The following is a 23,196-nucleotide window of genomic DNA, read 5'->3' as shown; positions in this document are numbered from 1 at the left end:
CTCTTCTTCATCACCAGAACTCAACAACGCTTGTGATTGTGGCCCGATCTCAATCTCTGCCACATCAGTCCCCAGTAAGTCCTGAGCTTCTTGCATCAGCAGGTTCCCAGATGCCGGACTGAGGGACAGAACGCTGTCATCCTGGGAGGGCTGCTGACCAGTGGGTGCTGGGGTGGATGTCACAACAAGCGTGGGATGTTGGCTGCTGCTGCTACTGCTTGGAGTGGTGCTCACAGTAGAGGTCTGGGAGGAAGTCATGATGTCCATGAGTATGTCAGGTTCCATTTGCTCAACCACCACACGGGGACCAGAAACTTTAAAATATTTGGACAATGGCGTCCGCTGACTCGGCCCAGGCTTTGCTGCCCCCTTTTCTGCTGCATCACGACCATGTACAGCTGGGCGTCCTCTCCCTGGACGTGGAGCAGTCCCAGAAGTGGCTGAGGCAATTGAACTCCCTTTCCTCTCACCCCGCGAAACCCTGCCAGACATGTTGCTAGTAATGAATCACTGGATGCAGTGGGCACAGTACAAGGTCACTGAAGGATGCAGTGGGCACAGTACAAGGTCACTGAAGGATGCAGTGGCCACAGTACAAGGTCACTGAAGGATGCAGTGGGCACAGCAGTGGGCACTGGATATACAACTAGGTCACTAAAGGATGCAGTGGCCACAGTACAAGGTCACTGAAGGATGCAGTGGGCACAGCAGTGGGCACTGGATATACAACTAGGTCACTGAAGGATGCAGTGGGCACAGTACAAGGTCACTGAAGGATGCAGTGGGCACAGTACAAGGTCACTGAAGGATGCAGTGGGCACAGTACAAGGTCACTGAAGGATGCAGTGGGCACAGCAGTGGGCACTGGATATACAACTAGGTCACTGAAGGATGCAGTGGGCACAGTACAAGGTCACTGAAGGATGCAGTGGCCACAGTACAAGGTCACTGAAGGATGCAGTGGGCACAGCAGTGGGCACTGGATATACAACTAGGTCACTGAAGGATGCAGTGGGCACAGTACAAGGTCACTGAAGGATGCAGTGGGCACAGTACAAGGTCACTGAAGGATGCAGTGGGCACACAAGGATGTCACACTGTGTAATGAGATGCTCATATGCCAGCGAGCGAGCGAGCAGTGGGCACTGGGCACGGCACAAGGTCACTGACAGAATGAATGAACAGCGCTGGCAGAGAGTGGCGGCGCCGGCGGTGTGACTGGCTGCCTGCAAATAGTACAAGTGTATAAACTGTCACTGGAATATACAAGTGAACACTGCAGCTGCACTAACCTGCCTGCCTGCACTCTACACACAGATAATCCCCACTCCCACTACACTGCAGCACTGAACCTGCCTGCACAGCACTACACACAGTTAAATAATCACTAGACTCCCACACTCCCACTACACTACACTGACTACAACTAACTACAGCAATCACTCACTGACTAGCTAACTGTGTACAGTATAAGAGCAGTGTTAGCAAAAAAAACGCTTTGTTTTTAACACAATAAATGCACTTGCTCAAACAACAATGGCCTGGAGATAATCCTCTCAGCACCACAGTCTAGCAAGGACAGAGCTTTTCCATCATGGCCGCCGCTTTATATTCAGGAAGGGAGGGCATAGCTCCCCTCCTGTGATTGGTTGCTAGGGCCTGGCTGGGGCACTCTGATTGGCCTGCAATGTGTCACTTCCGCATAGTTTGACGCATTTCCGCAAACCACGACTTCACGAGCGTGAATGCGGATTTCTGTCCGCATTCACGCGAAGCCGAAGTAGATTTTCGTGGTTGAAAATCTATTCACGGATTTTGGTGTCCGAGGCGGAATGCGTCAAAATGGTCGTGAATCCACGTGTAAGCGTGATCACGACCTGGCGGTGAGCACCACTGCCTGGTGATGCCCTTCGGGCTGTGTAACGCCCCGGCCGTCTTTCAGGAACTGATCAATGAGGTATTCAGGGAGGTATTGGGCAAGTTTGTGTTGGTATACCTAGATGATATACTTATCTTTTCTAACAACCTCTCTGAGCACAGGACACATGTCAAGTTTATTTCCACCTCGGGCCTGTCTATGGATCCTGCCAAGGTTTCTGCCGTGTTGGAATGGCCTCAACCAGTGGGGTTAAAATCTCTTCAGAGATTTCTAGGCTTTGCCAATTACTATAGAAGGTTCATAAAGGGGTACTCCACTGTTATTGCACCCCTCACCTGTCTCACTAAGAAGGGCAGATACTACCCACTGGTTTCCAGAGGCTCTGCATGCATTCTCCACTTTGAAAGATTTGTTTTGCTCTGCACCCATCCTGAGACACGTTGATACTCCCTATCCCTTTATTGTTGAGGTGGACGCCTCAGAGGTCGGGGTAGAGGCTGTGCTGTCCCAGCGGTCAGGGTTGCAGGGCAGATTACACCCATGTGCCTACTTTTCTCGTAGGTTCTCTCCGGCAGAGAGAAACTACGATATAGGCAACAGGGAGCTCCTGGCCATCAAACTGGCCTTTGAAGAATGGCGTCATTGGTTGGAAGGAGCAGAACATACGATTACAGTTTACACTGACCACAAAAATTTAGAATACATCAAGGGAGCCAAAAGATTAAGCCCCCGTCAGGCTCGATGGTCATTGTTCTTCTCGAGATTCAGATTTATAATTACGTACACCCCAGGGAGCAAAAACATTAAGGCAGATGTCCTGTCTAGATGCTTTGAGCGAGAGACAGCACAGCCCTCCCCCCCAGAGACCATTGTCCCCCAGAAACTGGTACTAGCTACAACTGAGACTTGGGAAGATTGGACAGAGACTTTAGGTCCTTTTCAGCAGGACATCCCGGAAGGGAATCCCAAAGGTGCTATGTTCATCCCACTGCCATTTCGCCTTCAGATTTTGCAGATGTTCCATTCACACAGGAATGCGGGACACCCTGGGGCCTCCAGAACACAGGACCTTGTAGCCAGATGCGCTTGGTGGCCGTCTCTAGCAGCCGATTGCAAAGAGTTTGTTAGAGAGTGTGTGGTATGTGCGAGGAGTAAGCCCTCCCTTCTGGCATCTGTGGGAAAATTGCAGCCCTTGCCCACCCCGAGTGAGCCATGGACCCACTTGTCCATGGATTTTGTGGGTGAGCTCCCCAAGTCTGAGGGCATGTCAGTCATTTGGGTGGTAGTCGACCGTTTTAGTAAAATGGCCCATTTTGTGCCCTTGAAAGGACTCCCCTCGGCCCAGGAATTGGCCGATTTGTTCATCATCCACGTTTTCCGATTGCATGGCATTCCGGAAAACATCGTGTCAGATAGGGGAGTCCAATTTGTTTCCAGATTTTGGAGGGCATTCTGTCACCAAATGGGCATGGAACTGTCATTTTCGTCGGGCTACCACCCACAGACCAATGGTGAGACGGAAAGAGTCAACCAATCATTGGAACAGTTTTTAAGGTGTTACGTTGCAGAAGCACAAAATGATTGTGTCAAGTTTTTACCCTTCGCAGAATTTGCGCACAATAATTTAAAAAGTTCCTCTTCAGGATTTTGTCCATTCCAGGTAGTGACCGGGAAATTGCCTAAATTCTCCCCATTGCCAGTCGCCTCCACTCCGTTTCCAGCTCTGGAGGCCTGGCAAAGGTCATTTAAAGATACATGGTGGATTGTGAAAAATAATTTGGAGAAGGCGTTTCAAAGTCAAAAAGGTCAAGCTGACAAGAGACGTTCATTGGAGTGGAGGTTTTTGCCAGGAGATTTAGTCTGGGTGTCCACACGTCACTTGACCTTGAAACAGCCCTCAGCTAAGTTGGGGCCCAGGTATGTGGGTCCATTCCCAGTGACTTGAAAGATCAACGATGTCACTTATGCCATTGACCTCCCTGCCAGTATGCGCGGCATGAGATCTTTTCACATGTCCCTGCTTAAGCCAGCAGTTCATGTGGGTCCCACTCCTCCTCCTCCGGTGATGATAGATGACCAACCTGAGTATGAAGTAGAGAAGATTTTAGACTCTCGCATAGTTCAGAACTCAGTACAATATTTGGTTCATTGGAAAGGGTATGTTGTCGAGGAGAGATCATGGGTATCTGAGTGTCGCATGCATGCTGACAAATTAAGAAGGGAGTTCCATGCGTTGCATCCTGAGAAGCCTGGTAGGAGCTGTCCACTCCTCGGGGGGGGAGGGGGGGGGTACTGTGAGGAAATGCGGAAAAGCTGCCACAAGGGCTCAGAGTGAGGCGGCTGTTTCCGCGTCTAACATGACGGCACAACGCGGAGAAACCGCCGCATGCACAGAGCGGTGGAGTCCGCGTTGGAGGCGGCAGATTGCACGGATGGCAGAGCAACTGACAGTGCGGCCGGACGGGAGGAAACCGCCGCTCGCTTAGAGAGCACAGATTCAGAAGGACACGGGCGCGCGCGCTGGGAGGCAGAGCTTATATGACAGCCAGAAAAGGGTCAGCTGATCAGGCTGGTCAGCTGACATTTTCACCACTTGCCATTGGTCCAGCACTTAAGGGAGGCGCTGGAGAGCGCTTTACTATATATACTGGGTGCTGGGCATTCTCTGGTTGTCTGCCGTTGCGATCACAACGTGGTAGCACTCAGACCTTGTCTGTATCTGTGTTCTAGCATAGTTTCCAAAGGTGTTGACATCAAGGCGTTCACACCTTAGCATTAGGAACATTGCATTGTATTATTTGTTATGACCTTCCTCCTGCCTGACTATCCCTCTGAACTCTGAGCTTAAAGTTAAAGAGAAATCGAGAGCCCAATATGGTGTAGTATGTCAAAATTGATTGGATAAATGAAACAGTGAGATGGTAATACTCACAAACACGGGTTACCACCTAGGTAACCACTCATTAGGCAGGTGAGGAGATTAGACCTGTCCTCACTCAGGATTAAGAAGTCGCTCTCTGTAGATAGGAAGAAAGGGGGTAGATCACCCCTCCACCTGGGGTGGACTCAAATATATTGGTAGGTGAACAGAGGCGGCAGAAGGATAAAAGTACATAAAAATTTTTTACAAATTGCTGGGAGGAAGTGGTGCACTCGCCTCCGTTAAAGCAGACACCAAGGACTGTAAATATATAGATATACACATTTATTGAAAATACCCCAAAGATGCAACGCGTTTCGCGGGCACAGCCCACTTCTTCAGGCAATAAGCATGGGATAAACAACAGCAATTCTGTGAAGGTGCTCTGCTTGCTATAACTGAATTGCTGTTGTTTATCCCATGCTTATTGCCTGAAGAAGTGGGCTGTGCCCGCGAAACGCGTTGCATCTTTGGGGTATTTTCAATAAATGTGTATATCTATATATTTACAGTCCTTGGTGTCTGCTTTAACGGAGGCGAGTCCACCACTTCCTCCCAGCAATTTTTAAAAAAAAATTATGTACTTTTATCCTTCTGGCGCCTCTGTTCACCTACCAATATGAACTCTGATCTTGTACCTTGCTATTTCTGATATCCTATTGCCAAACTCTGCTCGTTCCTGGACTCTGTATTTGCATCCTGATTCTGTACTTTATCTGTCTGTGTGTTAACGACCTGGCTAGCCGTCCTCGAGAACTGGCCTTACTGTTAGAGGCAGTTCCCAGACCTGTTAGTGACACCCTCCCTCTCGGGTGCCCTTCACGCTCTGACCTTCCTACCCTCAGCCTAGCTCCTCCCTCCTGGAGAGTCTAGGCCATAGGAAGGAACATACTTCTGGAGTAGTACTCAAAGTATACTGTTGCATATAATCACTCACTTGTTCTTCCTGGTGTCCAGAGGTTAGTAGATATATCTGATTATAGGTGATACTGCAGATCATCAATAATCGGGTATATTCTGTATTCCTGGTGAGACTGCAGTTCACCGGTAATCAGATCCTCTCTGTGTTACACCGATCGTTACACAATGTAACAATGAAATCCATGGCAATGTGGGACCATGGTCTTTTGGGAACTGACAATGGTGGCAATAAACCAGCAGGAATCCTGCGAGGGACTTTGCAGCAGGCACACACAGAACAAGCTTTAATGTAAGCCTTACATAATCTTGGGAGAGAGTGGGCTACCAGGCCATATGAGAGAGCAAGTCTTTGTGTCATCAAGATGGCTCACAACTTTGGAATCATGAAATTGCTGTAGGACTTTAGTGCATAGAGACTGGGAAACAAACAATGTGATGCCTTATCCCATGGGGAATCAGATTGGTGAGGAGACAAAAACTCTGAAACATTTGGAGCAAGCTGGTTGGAAGTGTTACATAGTTAAAAAAAAGACATACGTTCATCAAGTTCAACCAGAAAAATAAAGTACAACACCAGCCTGCTCCCTCACATATCCCTGTTGATCCAGAGAAAGGTTGCAATTCCACACTTGGAATGTTAATGTTCTTTGATGTGTGGTTGTGGTAAAGACTCTTTAAAACTGGGGTAAAGAGCATCTGCCTTAATATTTCTGGATCCTGGTTTGTAGGTAATGATGAAATTAAAATGAATAAGAAACAGTGCCCATCTGACGTGAGTTAAAGCACTTGATGCTTTAAATATATTCAAGATTTTAATGGTCAGTGTAAACAGTAATTGTTTGTAGCACTCCCTCCAGTGTCTCCATTCTTCGAAAAGCTAATTTGACACCCGCCTGTTCCCAATTACCTATGTCATGATTCTGCTCTGCTGAAAAGAAGTTGCGAGAGAAATGGGCACACGGATGCAACTTTTCATGATTACCTGAGTACTGAGATAGAACTGCTCCTACAGCAATGTCAGAAGCATCTACCTCTACATGAAATGGATGAATGTCTGGGTGGATAAAATAGGAATGAAGCAGAAGGCCTCCTTCAAAGTCTTAAATGCCAGCACTGCCTGAGGGGGCCATTGAGCAAGATTATCGCCTTCATGAGTCAACTCACTAAGAGGCAAGGCCACAGAGGAAAAGTTTTTAATAAACTTTCTATAAAAGTTTGAAAACCCCAGGAAACGCTGAGGCTTTGAGGTAAGTTGGCAGTGGTCAGTCCTTGACTCCAGCAACTGTGGCTGGGTCCATGGCTAAACCTTGGTCAGAAATTATATACCAAGGTATTCTGACTAGTCTCAAAAATACATTTTTCCAGTTTAGCATACAGAATGTTTCTGTTAAACTAGATGCACATGCTTTCTATGCTCAGTCAAATTCTTTGAGAAACTTAGGATATTATAAAGATAAACGATGTGGCGGAACCACTTGCTAGACCCCGACCCGGGCCACTCTGTCAAGTCAACGCCTCCAGAACCTCAGGGACCGACTGAATTACAGAACGGTACTGGAATAAGCCTATGCATTGGGCAGAACCAATGCAGCACTCTGAACTTCTGTGATTCCAAACAGTAACTTCCTTTATTAAGTCAGACAAGACAATTTATACTCAACAGCAGAGCCCCCACCTTTGGGAAGGATTGCCCACCCCAAACCATGTGCTAATCACTATAGCAAGATTAAGCTAACAGTTTATCCATTTACTTAGACACACTAAAGGCTCATACACACGCTCTACTTTCAGGATCTGACGGGTCCGTCAGATCCTCCCGCTGGGCGGGCGTTCCAGCGATTGTAGTGCATGTGTACAGTCTGTCAGCAGCAGGGCCGGGCCGAGGCATAGGCTGGAGAGGCTCCAGCCTCAGGGCGCAGTGTAGGAGGGGGCGCAGAATTTATTCAGCTGTCATTCCTAATTGTGTTTGAAGCAGAAAGAAATAATAAAAGGGGATACATGGCAGTGACTGCAAGCCAGATAACTAGATATTAAAGTGTTGGGGAGGTTGTGAGCCCTGTGGCGCCTCTTAGTCTAATAGCAATCAGTGTGTGACAGCTGGGGAGGCAGGGATGGAGGGGCGCACTTTCCTGTCTCAGCCTTCGGTGCTGGAGGACCTTGTCCCGTCTCTGGTCAGCAGACTGATAAGGCTGTTTCTGAATTGCCGTCATCAATAGCTGGAAACCGAATTACATTATTCCCCACTATCTACGTAGACCTAGAGGGGGAATAGTATTTAATGTCGCCGGGACTTGTGCAGCAGCAAGATAATCCATATACCTGCTGTATCTTGCGCCCAAGTCTCCCGGCGGCAAATTCTCTTACACGTCGCCGCCAATCATTAGATGAATGAATGGGAACATTCCCCTCTAGGCCACTGTGATTGCAGGCATCAATGAGATGCCTGCGTCACTTCCAAGTAACACAGCCACGCATTACTTCCTTTTAAACATACTTATTGCACGCTTATAGGAAATAATGTGGAAGGACATCTTGTGGCCAAATAGTAATACTACACCTACATACGTTAGGGAATACATATTTTTTAATATGTATATCAAGAGGGTACATTATACAATTTTGGGCTTGTGATTAGTGTTGGATGTAAAACTGAAAAAATAAACCTTTATTTCCAAATAAAATATTGTCACCATACATTGTACTAGGGATATAATTTTAAAAGTTGCAATAACCGGGACAAATGGGCAAATAAAATGTGTGGCTTTTATCCACAGTAGAACGTTTTATTTTAAAACTATAATGGCCGAAATCTGAGAAATAATAATTTTTTTCTATTATTTTCTTATTTTTCCTATTTAAATGCATTTAGAATAAAATACTTCTTAACATAATATACCACTCAAAGAAAGCCTAATTTGCTTAGATCAATTAACAATTTCAACCGACGGGTTGTTTTCACCTTATGGGCGAGAGGAATTTTCACATTTCAGCACTCCTCCCTTTCATTCCCCAAAAACTTTATCACTACCTATCACAATGATATGATGTAAGCGAGGAGTGCTGAAATGTGAAAATTCCTCTCGCCCATAAGGTGAAAACAACCCGTGGGTTGAAACAGTTAATTAATCTAGAGTGCTCTAGGTGAACTTGGCTACAAGCCAGCTGCCATGCAAAGCAGACTAACCTGGTAAATAATTAGCAAAGTGAAAACTAGGTAAGCTTTCTGTAATACCTGATGCCTGGAAGACACAATGAGATTGTGTGGCAGATTTACATATAGTGGGTGGCAGTAATATTTAATGGTCTGGTGAGTCTGGTTTGCATTTGATTGGCTGCCTGTATTATCAAAGTATTTCCTTCCTGGGCTCCATGCCTATTATGTAGTCCAGCTTCCTGTTCAGCAAAGGGTGTGCTGTTGTATTAGTTTGGTTGAAAAAAAAAGATGCATGTCCATCTAGTCCAACCAGAAAAAAATAAAAATAAATAAAAATAAAACACCATCCTGAACCTGCACATATCCCAGTTGATCCAGGGGAAGGCAACCTTACAAGGACTGGGCAGATTAGCCTTAAAAGGGAAAAATCCCTTCCCGACTCCATATGGAAGTCAGGTAACTCTTCCCTGGATCAACTCTTCGGGAATTACCTAAAAATTATAGCCTTGGATGCCCTTCAATGAAAGGAAAGCACCCAAGCCCTCTTTAAATGTAGATATAGAGAGTTTTCCATAACTACTTCCTGAGGTAAGATGTTCCAGATTTTAACCACTCTAACTGTGAAGGAGGACCCCTTTCTAAATAGATGGCAAAACTTTTTTGCTCCACACGCAAATCATGTCCCCTTGTCCCTAGGGCCAAAAATCTAATCTGCCAAACTTTTGTATTGCCCTCTGATGTACTTATGCATGTTAATCAGGTCACCTCTCAGACGCCTTTTTTCCAAGCTAAATTAGCCCGGTTGTCCAAACTTCTTAGCAGGGATGCTCATCCGGATTTCGGATATCCGGGTAACCCAGATATCCGAACATTTTTACCCTATCCGGCCGGATCTGGGTTCCGGATAGTTGAACAGAAATCCAGATAACTATCTGCAGATAGTTTCACTACCGACCCGGATATCTGCGGATTTCTCCCAAATATCCGAACCCGGATTACAGGTTCAATAGCAAAAAGGACAGCTATCTGCAGATAGTTTCACTACCGACCCGGATATCCACGGATTTCTCCCAGATATCCGAACCCGGATTACAGGTTAAATAGCAAAAAGGACCTCCACCTCCATCCATCTCTCTTTCTCTCTATCTCTCTCTCCAAATCCAAAAAAGCTTTATTGGCAGGACCAAATACATTTAGCATTGCCAAAACAAAACATTAACATGGGGGGGGGGGGGGATTGTAGGAATAAGGGAAGGATATAGGTATACAGTCCATAGGAGTGTGGAGGATGTAATGGATGGTATGGGGGGATGAGATATATAGTCCATAGGGGAGGGGAGTATGGGGTTATACAGTCCATGTGGTATCATGTTCCTCTCAGTTGGTGGCAGGCAGTGATATATATCGGGCTGCTATTTGCACAGTTTTTTCCTCTTCCCCCAGTAGGATATAGTTTCCTCTCCTCATCTGTGGAGGTGAAATCTGGGATATGGGCGGAGAGTTTTTAGAAGTGGGTGGTCCTCAATGGTGTATATTTGCTGCAGTGTAGCAGGAAGTGGGCCTCATCTTCCAGGACCCCCTGGTCACATTGCCTGCACAGTCTCTCCTCCCGGGGCTTCCATGTCTGTCTGTGTCGCCCTGTCTCTATCTCCAGGTTGTGGGCGCTCAGACGGTACAGGCTCAAGGCCTGTCTGTCTTTGTGGTGGTGTAGCCTCTCCAGATATGGAGTCATTGTATACTCCCTCTGTAGTGATTGGTAGACAGTGAGTTTCTGGGAGTTCTTTATGTCACTTCTCCATTCCTCTAGGTATCGGTCCTTGCAGCTTTCTATCGTTCCTTTTATTTGGGCTTTTGTCAGCCTGTGTTGGTGGTCTTGGCTGGGCTGGCTGTTGACGCTTTGTTTCAAAGCGCGTGCTATGGCCTCCCCACCCTGGCTCAGTGAGGCTTTCTGGTGGTAAGTGCTGGGGCTGCTGCTCTGTATATGCGTCCAGTATGAGAGCGCCCTCTGCTGGATAGTCGGCCATAGTGGGAATCTGCCTAGCTCTGCCCGGCAAGCTGAGTTCGAAGTGCTGCGATGGACTTGGAGAAGGTACTTGCAGAACTCTAGATGGAAGATTTCTGTTGGGCTGGAGTCCCATTTTGATTGGTTAGGATAGGTGACCGGGCCCCATACCTCACTGCTATAAAGCAAGATTGGGGTGATGATGCTGTTAAATATCTTTACCCAGACTCTCACCGGTGGTTTTAGGTGGTAAAGTTGCCTTCTGATGGCATAAAACGTTCTGCAGGCTTTTTCCTTCAGGGCCTCTACTGCTGGTTTAAAGCTCCCTGTTTGGTTAATTTCCAGCCCCAGGTAGGTGTAACTGTTTGTGGTCACCAGTGGGCAGCCATTTAATATATATGAGGAGGTGGGCGTTTTTAGATTTTTCCTCTGGAACACCATCACTTTTGTCTTCTTTGGGTTGATGGGCAGTGCCCATGTGGTGCAGAAACTCTCCAGTACTGCCAGGCTGTCCTGTATGCCCCTTTCTGTTGGGGAGAGCAGCAGGAGATCATCTGCATACAGCAGGAACTTTACCTCGTGGTCATGCAGGAGGAGGCCTGGTGCTGGGAAGGATTCCAGGGCTATAGCCAGTTGGTTAATGAATATGATAAAGAGCGTTGGGCTCAAACTGCAGCCCTGCCTGACTCCTCGACCCTGCTTGAAGAACGCGTTTCTCTTCCGTCCACTTTCACACTGCATTGGTTCCCAGTATATGAACTCTTGATGACATCATAGGTTCTACCTCCTATTCCGCTCTCTAGGAGTTTTAGGAAAAGACATGGGTGTCACACCGAGTCAAACGCCTTCTTAAAATCCACAAAGAAAGCGTGTACTTTGTCGCATGAGCTGTGGACATGGGTCTTGATAAGGCTGTGCAGTGTGTAGATGTGGTCGGTTGTGCGGTTGTTTGGCATGAACACTCTCTCTCCAGTGGCATACCTAGGGTATTTGGCACCCGGTGCTGATTATCCACAGTCACCTGCCCCCCCCCCCCCCCCCCCCCCCCCCGTAATTGGGGCTACGTTGCGCGAAAAATGTGTGGTCATAGACCAAAATGTGGGTGTGGTCACGGGTGGAGACAAGTTTACATGAACTTAGCAATGGTGGGACATTAGATTAGGACAGTGGTGGCGAAAAGTCACTTATCTATCGCAAAGTGCCGACAGCAATTTAAACTAAATACAAACATTTGAACTCATACATGAACATTATGGAAAATCCAAGTTGAAAATAAACTGTGAAGATAAACAATTTCATCCATCCCACTCCTGAAAAATGTATTTTTTTTAGAACCCCCCAGTTTTATTTTGGTTTTAAAAAGCTAAAAATAAAGTAGGTTTAATGCTATTGTCTCATATGATGATGATTCAGCTTTTCCCATAGTCTCGCAGTTAGCAATCATGAGGCCCCCAACAAGACACATTCAGCAATCTTGAGGCCCCCAACAAATCATGAGGCCCCCAACAAGACAAATTCAGCAATCTTGAGGCCCCCAACAAGTCAAATTCAGCAATCATGAGGCCCCCAACAAGACAAATTCAGCAATCTTGAGGCCCCCAACAAGTCAAATTCAGCAATCTTGAGGCCCCCAACAAGACACATTCAGCAATCATGAGGCCCACAGCAAGACAAATTCAGCAATCTTGAGGCCCCCAACAAATCATGAGGCCACCAACAAGACAAATTCAGCAATCATGAGGCCACCAACAAGACCAATCCAGTAACCATGAGTCCTCCAACAAGACAAATTCAGCAGTCATGAGGCACATAAATAGACAGAATTTCACATAAATGGGCAGAATGCCCCCTTAATATGGTAGACACCTCTCACCTGGCTTCTGAATTCTCCTCTACTGGCTGCTGTGCCTGGCTGGCAATACTATTTTTGTCTGGATTGGGGATGATGTGTGGGCTGAAAGGCCTGGCAGTGATGCTGTGGCCTGGCTGGCGGTGATGCTGTGGCTGGGCTGGCTGGCGGTGATGCTGTGGCTGGGCTGGCTGGCGGTGATGCTGTGGCTGGGCTGGCTGGCGGTGATGCTGTGGCTGGGCTGGCTGGTTGAAGTAAATGCTAGCCTGACTGGTGGTGATGCTGTGGCCTTTTTGCCAGTTATTCTGGGCTGGTTGGCTGGTGGTTATGTTAGGCTGGCTGACCTAGATAGTTTAGGTAGTGAGAGGTGCCCCCTAGTTTAGGTAGTGCCAGGAGCCCCCCCAGTTTAGGTAGTGGCAGGAGCCCCCCAGTTTAGGTAGTGACAGGAGCCCCCCAGTTCAGGTAGTGACAGGAGCCCCCCAGTTCAGTTAGTGACTGGCGACCCCCAGTGTGTGTAGTGACATGAACCCCCAGTTTAGATAGTGACAGCGACCCCCCAGTTAGATAGTGACAGCGACCCCCCGGTTAGATAGTGACAGCGACCCCCCAGGTTAGATAGTGGCAGCGACCCCCCAGGTTAGATAGTGACAGCGACCCCCCAGGTTAGATAGTGACAGCGACCCCCCAGGTTAGATAGTGACAGCAACCCCCCAGGTTAGATAGTGACAGGGACCCCCCAGGTTAGATAGTGACAGCGACCCCCAGGTTAGATAGTGACAGCGACCCCCAGGTTAGATAGTGACCACCAGGTTAGATAGTGACAGCTACCCCCCAGGTTAGATAGTGACAGGGACCCCAGGGTAGATAGCGACAGGGACCCCCAGGTTAGATAGCGACAGGGACCCGCCAGTTAGATAGCGACAGGAACCACCAGGTTAGATAGTGACAGCGACCCCCCAGTTAGATAGTGACAGCGACCCCCCAGGTTAGATAGTGACAGCGACCCCCAGGTTAGATAGGGACAGGGACCCCCCAGGTTAGATAGTGACAGCGATCCCCCAGTAAGATAGTGACAGCGACCCCCCAGGTTAGGTAGTGACAGCGACCCCCAGGTTAGATAGTGACAGCGACCCCCAGGTTACATAGTGACAGCGACCCCCAGGTTAGATAGTGACAGTGACCCCCAGGTTAGATAGTGACCACCAGGTTAGATAGTGACAGCTACCACCCAGGTTAGATAGCGACAGGGACCCCCAGGTTAGATAGCGACAGGGACCCCCAGGTTAGATAGCGACAGGGACCCCCCGGTTAGATAGCGACAGGGACCCCCCAGGTTAGATAGCGACAGGGACCCCCCCAGGTTAGATAGCGACAGGTACCCCCCCAGGTTAGATAGCGACAGGTGCCCCCCAGGTTAGATAGCAACAGGGACCCCCACCAGGTTAGATAGCGACAGGTACCCCCCCAGGTTACATAGCAACAGGGACCCCCCAGGTTAGATAGCAACAGGGACCCCCCAGGTTAGATAGCGACAGGGACCCCCCCAGGTTAGATAGCGACAGGTGCCCCCCCAGGTTAGATAGCGACAGGGACCCCCCAGGTTAGATAGCGACAGGTGCCCCCCAGGTTAGATAGCGACAGGGACCCCCGGTGCCCTTCACTCACCAGCAGCCCAACTTCAGACCTCAGTATCAGCCGGCGACCAGTTAGAGTGGGCGCACCGATCTCGGTAAACACCACACTGTATATGCGGAAGTGATGTCACTTCCGCATATCAGTGCGGTGCCCACTGTCCGCTAGGTCCTAGCGCCCGCAAAGTGGTCGCCGGCTGGTCGGAGGTCTGAAGCTGGGCTGCTCCTGCCTGACAGCGCTGCCGGGCGGGTGTCAGCGGGGACGGCCGGGGGTGTCAGCGGGGATGGCCGCGCGGGGGGGGGGGGGGGGGGGCAGCGGGCGGCGGCGGGTGTAAAATTTGGCAACACAGGGCAGCAGCAGGGGCGGCAACACAGGACTCCGGGTGTCACCCCCTAGCATGAAGACACCCGGTGCGGGCCGCCCCTGTCGCTTGACGGTAGGTACGCCACTGTCTCTCTCGCAGGGATTTTTAGTATTGGGAAGCCTCCCCGTGGCGCTCCTGGATAGTGCTAATGTGGCATGAACTAATTCCCGCAGGGCGACCGCTTTGCGGTATTCGTTTTTTGACCCTGCATAGTTTGGCGTGCGAAAGCAAATGCATATTTGCATGAGCATTGCCTCATGAGTAGCCAATTGAGCCAGATTTGCAGAGCCAGACTTGCTAGGGTTAAAACTTGGTGTTAGAGCACGCATACATTTCCTCAGGTAGGCAATTTTAGTTTGTCAAAAGCAAGCTCACATACCTTGGCTGGGAATCGAACCCAGGCCCACTGCATGGAGACCAGCTATGCTCATCACCATACCACCAACCATACACACAGCAAAGGTCAGCACTTTGAAGTCTGGAAGATTCCAGGGTAAGGGTGGGAAGGATGAAAAGCTAGGTGGCCATGCAACCATTCCTGCTAACCTAAAGCTTACCTATAGACAGTCATATGAGACACATGCCGGGTGCAGGGCTGTGTGGTAAGTGATCATATAGACAGTCATACGAGACACATGCTGGGTGCAGGGCTGTGTGGTGAGTCAACACATTGGCTTAAGACTTAACCAAATCCAATGGTCCAATATGGGGAAGCTTCGCTGTTTGCTGTTTCTTTTTTTTTTTTTTTTTAAGTGTGGTGTCACAGTTCACTCATCTCTTCAACCACAAGAAAAGCCCAGGAGTAGTCTTAGCTACCGTAATATATATGTTACGGCAGGGCCCTTATAACACTTTCTCTTACATGGCTATGGAAACCGTTTTGCCCATGCGATAAAGTGAGGTGCAAAATTGAAATCATACCTAGCAGAGGATGGTTTTTTTTTTTTTCGTCATTGAAGATTTTTATTGAAGAAAATTTTTTAACAAGCGTTTGAATTTTACATAAACAAATGATACAAACAAGCGATTCAGATTGTGGGCTTAGATTTGTCACAAGGAAACAATACTACATGGGTTGTGAACAATAATTAGTCAGAAATACCGTCCATGCTTCTTGAGTGATAGTATATCCTGTATGGTAAATGGTCTTTCTTGCCTGAGATACTTTCAATCCTGGCATTTACAAAACCGGCTAGGCAGCCAGGAGAAAGTAGTCTATGGAAAACAGGATCCTATTTATTCCAGTGTTATCAGTGGACCAGAACTGGCCGTCACTGGAACTTTGGCTATAGATAATAGTATATATCAGACGAGAGAGGAAGAATCTTAACACAGAGGAAAAGCACCACTTATAACATAGTATAAATTATAGTAATAATAATAGGTCTATAAGTCTATAAGTTTTGAACTAGCTACGAGCTAGAAATTAGCTTTTTTCAGACTATGGTAATCTATAACTATTTGTTTATCTATGTCTATATCAGTGTCCTATCTCTCATAGGAGGGGGGGAATGTGTGATAATTTAAGTTGCATTCTGATTTTGGCGGCGGAAAGTGATAAATAACGTCCTTTGATTTCTCAATCAGTTAGGTTGGGTGGGGGGAGAGCTCGTAAAATAATGCATCACTTACAAGTGCCACTCTGTTGGCATATGAAAGTTGGAAGCTTCTAGGCCAAGTCTGTTTCTTGAGGTCAATTCCATTCGGATACTGTTTTGGGTGTAGAGAAGAAGTTGGTATGGTGGGTTTCTTCCTGTGATTTCCAGTTGGCGGTTATTAGGGATAAGGCGGTAAGTATTAGGTGATAAATAGGGGGTCTTATGGGGGGGGGGTATATATTCCTCGCTTACTAGGAGGAGAGCAAATTTTGGGGAAAGTGTAAAGTCCCTTTTAAAGATTTTGCGGATGAGTTTTTCTACTAAGGTCCACATATTCGCGACTATGGGGCATTGCCAAAACATATGAAGGTAAGTACCTAAGTAGGAGTTGCATTTCCAACAGATTGGAGATGTAGATGGGGTAAAGGAGGATATTTGCCTAGGGGTTCTATACCATTTATACAGAATTTTCTTAGACATTTCCCAATGGGAATTGTAATGGGTTAATCTGGATAGCGTTCTGTTAGCTGATATTAAGTTTTCCACTGATATGTTGCTGCTAAGGTCGACCGACCAGACTTTGGCATACCTATTTAAAGGGGAAGTTGCCTCACTGCCCAGGTGTTTATACCAAATAGAAATACCTCCTTTAAAGTGTCCTGTGCAGTTGAGCATGGTTAGGATGCTCGGAGGTAGGGAGGGGACGGGTAATTTAGTGTTTATTATTAAATGAAAGATTCTATGGAAAGTGAATAGCTCTTGTTGAGGGAGTTTGTACTGCTTTTGCAGTTCCGAGAATAGTTTGAGGTGGTTACCATTATATAGATCTTGGAGGTGCATTATTCCAGAGCTCGACCATGACTTCAGATCTAAATCTTTAGTGAAGTGTTTAAGAACTGATATAGGAGTAGGAAACTGAATTGTATCAGAATAGGGAGGTGGGTTTTTGACAAAATATTCCCAGGATCTTAGGGATGCTTGGATGGTGGGATGTGGGGATTGAGGGGGTTTAGCGCCCATCAGAATGCTAATTAGGACGTTTCTTAGGTTGTGTCTTAGAAGGGCGTTATCTAGGTGCACCCATGGTTTTTGGGATGTGGGGTTCCACCACTGTTTTGCCATATCTAAGTTGGATGCGTGGTAATATCTTTCTATATCTGGTAGGCCCATGCCACCTTGCTGTTTAGATAGAGTCATTACTGAATAAGATGTCCTAATCTTTTTCCCCTTCCATATAAACCCATTAATACATTTCTTTATTTCTGTAAACCATGATCTTGGTAGTAAAATTTGAAGCGTCCGAAGAAGGTATAGGATTTTGGGAAGTGTGAACATTTTAAAGGCCACTATTCGGCCTGACCATGAGAGCCAATGCTTGGACATGTTGGTACATTCTTTTTTAACTTCTGATAGAAGGGGTACATGGTTCTGTCTGAATAAGTCTGATGTGGATTCCGTTAGACGGATGCCCAAGTAGGTTACTGCGCCGTCTGCCCAGGTGAATGAGAATATCTTTTTGAGCTGTGTTTCCATGACCGAAGGAATATTTAATGGTAAAACAAAGGATTTGGTGTGATTGAGTTTATATAGAGATACTATGGAGAACTGTTCCAGTTCTTTCATAAGTTGGGGGATTGATACCAATGGGTTAGAGATTAACAGGGCTACGTCATCAGCAAACATGCTAATTAGATGGTTGGTTCCATTAATATTTATACCCGTTAGTAAGGGATTAGATCTGATTTTCTGGGCTATGGTTTCCATGATTAGGACAAAGATTATAGGGGAGAGAGGGCATCCTTGGCGGGTGCCATTGGTGATAGGGAAGGAGTTTGATATAAACCCTGCTGCATTCACCTGTGCAGACGGCGCCGAGTAGAGAGCCATGATGGCCGATAGTATTGGGCCCGAAAAGCCAAATTTAGTCAAAGTGGCTCTGAGAAATTGCCAGTGCACCCTGTCGAACGCCTTCTCCGCATCCAAGGTTAGGAGCAGAGAAGGCGTCCGACAGAGCCGCACATGGCTTAGAGCTGTGACCATTCTTCTAGTGGCGTCCGATGCCTGGCGTCCAGGTGTAAAGCCTACTTGGTCTTGGGCCAGGAGGAGAGGGGTGTATTTCATTAGTCTATTTGCCAATAATTTAGCATACAGCTTTACGTCTGCGTTTAATAATGAAATTGGCCTATAATTGGTAGTTAGAGATAGATCTTTTCCCGGTTTGGGGATGACTGTGATTATAGCCCGCAGGTACTCTTCTGGTATTGATCCAGAAGTGGCGAAGTCATTGAATAGTTCTGACAGAAGAGGAGATAAGGTGAGGTTGAAGGTTATCAGAAATTCATTCCCAAATCCGTCCGGGCCAGGAGCTTTGTTACGTAAGAGGGATTTAATTGTAGTAGAGATTTCACTTGCTAGGAAGGGGGAGTTGAGGGTATCTAGTTGTGTAGAGGATAAGGTTGGTAGATTAATAGATTTTAGAAAATTGGAGATGGAGATTTCGTTGGGATGTGTAAGAGAATTATCTGCTTGCAGGTTATAGAGGGAAGCGTAATAATCGCGGAATGCGTCTGCAATTAGCTTGGGATTGGAGACTGTTTCTTTGGTGGTAGGGTGTTTAATTGTGTGAATTTTTGTTTTAGCTTGTCTTAATTTTATAAGTCTAGCAAGATGGGAGCTTGCTTTGTTGCTGTAGGTGTAGTTGTCTAGTTTTAGTTTTTGGTTCAGATAGTCAAATTTGGATTGTAAAATGCTGTTTAGCTCTTGTCTTAGGTGGAAGAGGGCTTTTTCAATATCCGCTGAGGGAGACTGTTTATGTTGTCTTTCTTGCATTTGGATCTGTTCTAATAGTAGATTAAATTTTTCATTTTTTTTTCTTTTTAGATAGGCACCTTGCCTTATTAAGATGCCTCTTGTGAATGCCTTTAGTGCGGACCAGATCACAGCCACCCCCATACCCGGGGTGCAATTCTCTTGTATAAAGTTTTGGATCTCTCCTTTCAGTTTTTCTTGGAAAGCTGTGTCAGAGATTAATGAGGTGTTGAGTCTCCAGAAGGGAGGTCTCATGTTGTTCAGGTTGGCCTCTAGTGTGATATGAATTGGTGCGTGGTCGGACCAGGTCTTAGTGTCTATGCAAGGATCTGAAACCTTTTGCAAAAGTAATTTATCCGTTAGGAATAGGTCGATTCTGGAGTACGTTTTGTGCACCTGTGAAAAATAGGTGTAATCTTTGGCTGAGGGATTAAAAATACGCCAGGGGTCATATAAATCATGCCACCGTAATTGTTTATCAATGGTAAATATATGTTTCCGTGTTCTGGAAGAGGAGTCTATGATGGAGGGGCATGCGTTGAAGTCGCCACCTATCAACAATTGTCCTTTCTGGACTGATTTGACCTTTGCAAAAAGTTTCTGATAGAAGGACCTATGGGCGTTGTTAGGGCCATACACCGCCACCAATGTAAGGGTTTGGTCATTTATTTGTCCAATGAAGATTATGTATCTCCCATTGGTATCAATTATGGTCTCAAAATTGCTTACTTTAAGATCCTTATGCAGAGCCATCATAACCCCACGCTTTTTTTTAGAAAAGGTACTGTGAAAGATTACTGGGAATAGCTTGTTTTTGCATAGGTAAGTGTCTTTTTCCACCAGATGTGTCTCTTGGGCAAGTATAATTTGGGAGTTGTGTTGTTTGGCTTCGTTCCACAGGAGGTGTCTTTTATAGGGGGAATTTAACCCACGGACATTAATGGACATGCATTTTATCGACATAATGGAGATAAGTATATAATGAGTTTGACTTGTAGGTTTGCCATATATGGAGCATTATGTATCAGGTACTTAGGGATTGGGTGTTGCCACCTATGGAGATAGGTATTGGGTGGTTTAATGCTATCGAATGTCGCAGAGGACTGTAATGGTAGGGAGTTAAGATCGGATTGTAAGATATAGACTCTAATTCTTATAACAGAAATTATACAACATATTAAACAAGTCCCCCCAACATAACATTTCTTAGAGATTAAATAACATGCACTGTCAGAGGGAATACAAATCACAAAAACATAACAAATGCAATACTTATAGGTGCTCCGCAGCCTTAGTATGGTTGCGAAGCGAGTAGAGCAAAATGGTCCTTGCTCTACACCATGGGGGAAAGCAGGAGAGGACCTGCACTGGTGTATGAAGGTAACTAAATACCAATATAGAAATAACATTGTTTGGCCAGGTGGTAGTGAGCTCCGGCTCAGGTTGATGCAGAGCGCCAATCTTGGTTTATTTTAGAAGAAGAGAGGCTCTTAGGTGATGAGTCTTCCTGAATGTGTATTTTCAGACTGTTTAGTAGGATGCGACCTGCGGGTGTTGAAGTGATGGTATGATGTTGCCCTTGTATTGAAAGTATGATTTTAGTAGGAAAGCCCCATTTGTAGGGAATGCTTGCTGCTCTCAGCGCCGTGGTGATAGGTTGAAGCTCTTTCCTTCGTTGTAGGGTCTGTTGTGATAGGTCGGCGAAGACCTTGATTTTATCATATGGGCTGGGGAGCGAGCCATTTTTCCTTATAGCAAAAAGCAGGTTGTCTTTAACATGGTAGCATAGGAATCTGACAATGACATCCCGTGGGATCTGTGCAGGTAGATGGGCTGGCTTTGGTAGGCGATGGGCCCTGTCAATTATCAGTTCTGTCTCACTGGCATCAGGCAGGGCTGCTTTCGTGATTTGTTGGATGAGAGATCGTAAGTCATTAGTAGGGACATTCTCTGAAATCCCCCTGAACTTTAAATTGTTTCTCCTCGATCTGTCCTCCAGATCTGCGGATTTAGTTTTCAGCCATTTTATGTCCTTAGATTGCGTATCAGATACATCTACCATTACGTTATGTTCGCTTACAATTTCCGTAATTTTGTGTTCTATATCGTCTACTCTGTCTCCCAGGTCGTTTACTTCGTTGTGCAATGTAGAGTTAATTACAGCAATGTCAGCCAAGAGAGAGGATCGGAAAGAGAAAAGGATCTCCTTAATAAAGGCCTGTGAGGCAGGCTGGTCTGTGGCTGGGAAGTCAGCGAACGTGGCTGGGCCTTGAGCGGAGGTAAGGGGGTCATGTGCTCTTACCGGTTCGCTGTCGCTGTTAACATCTATCCGGGGTCTGGCTCTCGCCGGGCTGCTTGTCGGGGAGAGTGCCGGTGAGTTCAGGGGCTGGATACCTTCTAGGTCTGGTTGCTTGTCTGCAGCGTTCGGAGCAGCTGAGGCGTGGTTGGAGCTGTCGGCGCCATCTTGCGTTCTCCGAGCAGGCCTCTGCCCTTTTGATCCAAAGTAATCTGTAAGTTTGTGCGGCTTCAGAGTGCCGAATTTGCGTTTCTTGCTGGCGTCCAACTCAGTGTCCATCTCCTCCTGTGAGCTCTGGTTGTTTAAGGAGCTTAGCGCCATGCTGTGAGCCGGTTTGTGTTAGCCGGAGCTGGAGCTGATCTAGCAAGCGTCCGTCTTGCTTGCCGTCGCGGCCACGCCCCCTAGCAGAGGATGGTTTTGACCCATCAACCTCTGGGTTATGGGTCCAGCACACTCCTGCTGCACCACTCTACAGTCTGCTTACATTTGTATACAACCTTCAAGTTTAAGAAGGGTACATTAGTTCCCTTCACAAAACACAACACCATCCCTGGGTGGGCTTGAACCACCAACCTTTTGGTTAATAGCCTAATGCACTAACTAATTGTGCCACAGAGACTAGTTGTTGCTGCTAAATGATTTTATGGGGATGTATGTGCGTCTTTTGGAGGGAGGAAGTAAGTCTGCTCCAAGAAGTTTAACGCCACTTTTATCTACAACAAAGCATTCCCTGTGTGGCAGCAGAGTGGTGCAGTGGAAGTGTGCTGGGCCCATAACCCAGAGGTTGATGGATTGAAACCATCCTCTGCTAGGTATGATTTCATTTTTGCACCTTGCTTTATCGCATGGGCGAAACGGGTTCCATAGCCCTGTAAGAGAAAGTGTTATAAGGGCCCTGCCGTAACATAGATATTACGGTAGCTAAGACTACTCCTGGGCTTTTCTTGTAGTTGAAGAGATGAGTGAAATGTGACACCACACTTAAAAACAAAAACAAAAAAACAGCAAACAGAGAATCTTCCCCATATTGTTACACTACTATCTATGTTACAGCAAGGCCCTAATGACACTTTCTCTTATGGGGCTATGGCCACCGATTGGCCCATGTGGTAAAGCAAGGTGTAAAAAACAAAGTACACCTAGCAGAGGATGGTTTCAATCCATTGACCTCTGGGTTATGGGCCCAGCACACTTCCACTGCACCACTCTGCTGCCACATAGGGAATGCTTTGTTGTAGGAAAAAGTGGCGTTAAACTTTTTGGACCTGGGGATTCACACTGAGCTAGATTACTCTTGTGACTTTACTGTTATGCTTTAGACCAGTTCCAGGGTGTTGTGACTATGGACCTCACACCCAAGACTAGGATACTGTGTCAGTTCTATGTTATGCTTTAGACCAGTTCCAGGGTGTTGTGACTACGGACCTCACACCCAAGACTAGGATACTGTGTCAGCTCTATGTTATACTTTAGACCAGTTCCAGGGTGTTGTGACTACGGACCTCACACCCAAGACTAGGATACTGTGTCAGTTCTATGTTATGCTTTAGACCAGTTCCAGGGTGTTGTGACTACGGACCTCACACCCAAGACTAGGATACTGTGTCAGTTCTATGTTATGCTTTAGACCAGTTCCGGGGTGTTGTGACTACGGACCTCACACCCAAGACTAGGATACTGTGTTAGTTCTATGTTATGCTCTAGACTAGTTCCAGGGGGTTGTGATCACGGACCTCACACCCAGAGCTAGGATTGTATTGTATGTGTATTTGC

General features: G+C 46.7%; 1 protein-coding gene and 1 non-coding gene across 4 annotated transcripts in view; one reads left to right on the top strand and one right to left on the bottom strand.

Moving 5' to 3' along the window:
- SLC37A2 (solute carrier family 37 member 2) overlaps positions 1 to 23,196 on the top strand; it is a 1,087,044-nt gene that overhangs the window by 580,330 nt on the left and 483,518 nt on the right. The gene's annotated exons all lie outside the window — the stretch shown is intronic.
- On the bottom strand, positions 21,969 to 22,042 carry TRNAN-AUU (transfer RNA asparagine (anticodon AUU)). Its single transcript has one exon. It is a non-coding gene; the product is annotated as a tRNA-Asn (tRNA).

The sequence above is a fragment of the Hyperolius riggenbachi genome, chromosome 6, assembly GCF_040937935.1.
Source record: "Hyperolius riggenbachi isolate aHypRig1 chromosome 6, aHypRig1.pri, whole genome shotgun sequence".
In the NCBI taxonomy this organism is placed as follows: domain Eukaryota; kingdom Metazoa; phylum Chordata; class Amphibia; order Anura; family Hyperoliidae; genus Hyperolius; species Hyperolius riggenbachi.
This window is presented reverse-complemented; position numbering and strand designations above follow the sequence as displayed.